The sequence below is a fragment of the Physeter macrocephalus genome, chromosome 21 (assembly GCF_002837175.3).
Source record: "Physeter macrocephalus isolate SW-GA chromosome 21, ASM283717v5, whole genome shotgun sequence".
In the NCBI taxonomy this organism is placed as follows: domain Eukaryota; kingdom Metazoa; phylum Chordata; class Mammalia; order Artiodactyla; family Physeteridae; genus Physeter; species Physeter macrocephalus.
Genome location: NC_041234.1, coordinates 32,234,253 through 32,238,103, shown reverse-complemented (window position 1 = coordinate 32,238,103; position 3,851 = coordinate 32,234,253).

Sequence of the window (3,851 nt, the reverse complement as noted above, 5' to 3'; positions counted from 1 at the left end):
TATGTATAACTGATTCACTTTGTTGTAAAGGAGAAACTAACACACTATTGTAAAACAGTTATACTCCAATAAAGATGTTTAAAAAAAAAAAACGTACACACAAATGTTCACAGCAGCATTATTCAGAGTAGTCCCAAAGTGGAAACAACCCAAATATCCATCAACTAATGAATGGATGATCAAAATGTGGCATATCCATACAATAAAATATTCAGTAATAAAAAGGGATGATGTACCGATACATGACAAAATGGATGAACTTTGAAAACATGTTACTTGAAAGAAGCCAGTCACAAAAAGACTACATATTGTATGATTTCATTTGTATGAAATGTCCAGAATAGGTAAAACTATGGAGACAGAAAGTAGATTAGTGGTTACCTAGGGCTGGGGTTGGGGGAGGTGGGAGAAGTGGAGGGTGACTGCTAATGGGTTTCTTTTTGGTATGATGAAAATATTCTAAAATTCTATTGTGATGCTTGCACAACTTTGTGAATATACTAAAATTAATTGTCATATTAAATGGGTAAATTTTATTGTATGTGGATTGCATCTCAATAAAGTTTTAAGAAATATTATAAAAATAAAAAATATATGAACTAAGTATTTCTTAATTTGATTCCTTATAATATTTTTAAAAGAAAAACAATTAATTAGTTCCCAGTTACGACTGAGAAAGAAATCCTGCCTTTTCCTAGCTCTCTGTCCTTGGGGAAATCATATTACTTCTCTATGCCTGTTTCTACATCTGTAAAATGGGATAAAAATAATGCCTAACTCATACGGGCAGTGTGAATATTAAATGACATTATATATGTGAAGCGCTTAAAACAGTGCTAGGCATATAGCTCTCTGTACTAGTTATTATTAGTAATAGTAATGGTAAATATATTTTATAACAGTAGTGGTAGATCTTAGTAATGACTATTTACATTATTGCAAATAATGTTTTATTAGGAATGATAATTTATAATATTGGAAATGTATAATATTAGTAGTAATAATTGCATGCCCTCTGGCATCTTTAATTTAACTCATGATTTTGACAAACTCAAAGACATTACAACTATTTAATATACTCATTTGTAATGTTTTTCTTATGGTGATGCTCATACACTAATTTCTAGTGTACAAATCCCCCCACTGAAAAATACCAACATTTTCAAAGACTTCTGAGGACAGCCACCCCCCAAGTGATAATGTTCCTGCTTCTATTTCCAAGTGAGGTCACATTCTGAAATGGTGGGGGTTATGTATCTTTTTGGAGGACACAATTCAACCCATAACAATTCTCCATTATGCAGTCCTCACTGTGGACAAATCCCCATGTTTATAAATCTGTACTGTTGCCAAGAGCAGATGACAAATCCCCAAGCCCTGTGTAAATAATTCCCTTGAAAAGTACCCTCTCTTCATTGTGGCATATCCCCTCTTTCACAAATACCCAGCTGGCAAATACTGTATTAGTTTTCTATCATTGTGTAACAAATTACCACAAACTTAACAGCTTCAAGCAACACCCATTTATGATCTCACAGGTCAGAAGTCCAAGTAAGCTTGACTGGGTTCTCTGCTTAATGGTCTCACAAAACCAAAGTCAAAGTGTTGGCCACACTGGACTCTTCTATGGAGGCTCTTAGGAAAAATCCATTTCAATCTTATTCATGTTATTGGCACATCTTAGTTCCTTGCAGTTGTAGTACTGAAGTTCCCATTTCTTTGTTGGCTGTCGGCCAGTGGTGGTTGCTCTCTGCTTCTAAAGGCCAACTGCATGCCTCACAATGTGGGCCTCTTTGTCTTCAAAGTCAATTAGGACGTGCCAAATGCTTCTCATGCTTCCAATTTCTCCAGCATCCTCTTTTGTCACCAGCAGGAGAAAACTGCATTTCTGAAGGGCTAAGGTACTTAACTAGATTAGGCTCACCTGGATAATCTCCCTATTTTAAGGCAAACTGATTAGTAACCTTAATTACATTTGCAATTAATTTGCTACATAATGTAATATAATCATGGAATTATATCTCATCACATTCACAGGTTACATACACAATCAAGAGGAGATGTTTATATAAGGCCTCCTGCAATCACTTTTGCACTATCTTCGTATTCACAAATATTCCACTGGCATATCTCCATTGACAATCCCCATTGGCAAATCTCCCTTCTCATAAATATCTACTCACTGGAAAATCTTTCATTCCTTAACATGTTGGGGAAAAATATCACCCCATTCCAAAAAAAAAAACCCTTAAAATATCTCCACTCATGACCCCTCTTGACAAATCTCACTGAGAAATAAAAACTATTGACATATCACCAGTCTGCCACTGAAAAATCTTATGCATAAACACCCACTGGCATCTTTCTTATTTATAACCCCTGTTGAAAAATCTCTTTTTATAAATAACCTCCATAATACATACTCCATTGTTGTTTGTCCATTGAAAAGTCTTTATAAACACCCAGCTGATGGTGTAACTTATTTATAACCTTTGATGACAATGTGCCTTGTTTTTAAACACTTGACTATTGGCATATATCCTATTGCCCAGCTCATTTAAAAAATATACCCATTATAAATACCCTTGTTGACATATACCCCATTGACAATATCTGTTGTATGTCTCTCCATTCATATACACCTATCAATGTATCCCTAAGTGATAGCTCCACATTTACCAGGATCTATATTCATAAAAAGCTCTCCCCCTCAACCAGGTATAACTCTATTTTTGATCACTGGTGACAAATCTCTTTATTCTTAAGTACTCACCAAAGTCATATCACTCATTGACAACCCAATATACAAATCTTCTGATGTGCAAATACCTGCCCATTGGAATTTTTTTACATTAAAAATCCCAGTTGAACATAAATTTTCACCTACTGGAGAATATCTCATTGACAGCCTACATTGACATATCTCCCCTTTCTTAAATACTTCTCAATATATCCCACACTGATGAGTACTTAATAGATAAAAGTTCCTTATTTTTAGATACAGGTTCATTGGCATACTTGTCTCAAACCCAGGTTACAATATTCCTCATTCATAAAAATCACACCAACTGAAATATATCTCTTACTGATGATCTCCATGGACAAATCTCCACATTTATAAATTCCTGCCTGTGACTTCTTCTAGCCAAGATGGAGTCCCAGGGCCTGGATTTACCCTCATGCCAGGAACAAACAGAACAAAAACCAGACAAAGTACACTGAGAAAAAAAAAAAAGGTTTTCAAGACACCGGATATTAGGCAATGAAGAACAGTGATCCCTGAGGAAAGGGAAACAAATGAAGTGAGTCATATGATTTGTCCAACATACTTCCTCAAGAGAGTTCCCAGGGTACTGCACAGAGAGGGGAAACTGAGGAAGAGACTGGTGAATTCCCTGAGTTGAGAAGGAACTGAGAGTCTAAGAACAAGGCAGCTAGAATATGTAGGACACACCACCAAAGTGGAGAAAACTGCACAGAGAGAAGATCCGGGTGATCTGCCTAGGGTCCTCCTTGAGTATTCAGTTGAGTATCAATCAGCACATGTATGTGAGGAAACTGAGGCCAGGGAGAGAACCATCTGAAAGGATAGGAGGAAATGGTGTCGGATGCTCACACAGGGCTGGGAATAGTGCTTGTTCTCAATAGCTAGACTGGAAAAATAGGGCATTGGGTAGAGAATTCAAGAAGCTATTGCCTCAGTAGCAGAGATTAATTAGCCCTAGGCTGACCACTGCTCCAGATACACCTAAAAAGTTATATTAGCAAGATGTGCATGGCTTCCCTGGTGGCGCAGTGGTTGAGAGTCCGCCTGCCAATGCAGGGGACACGGGTTCGTGCCCCGGTCCAGG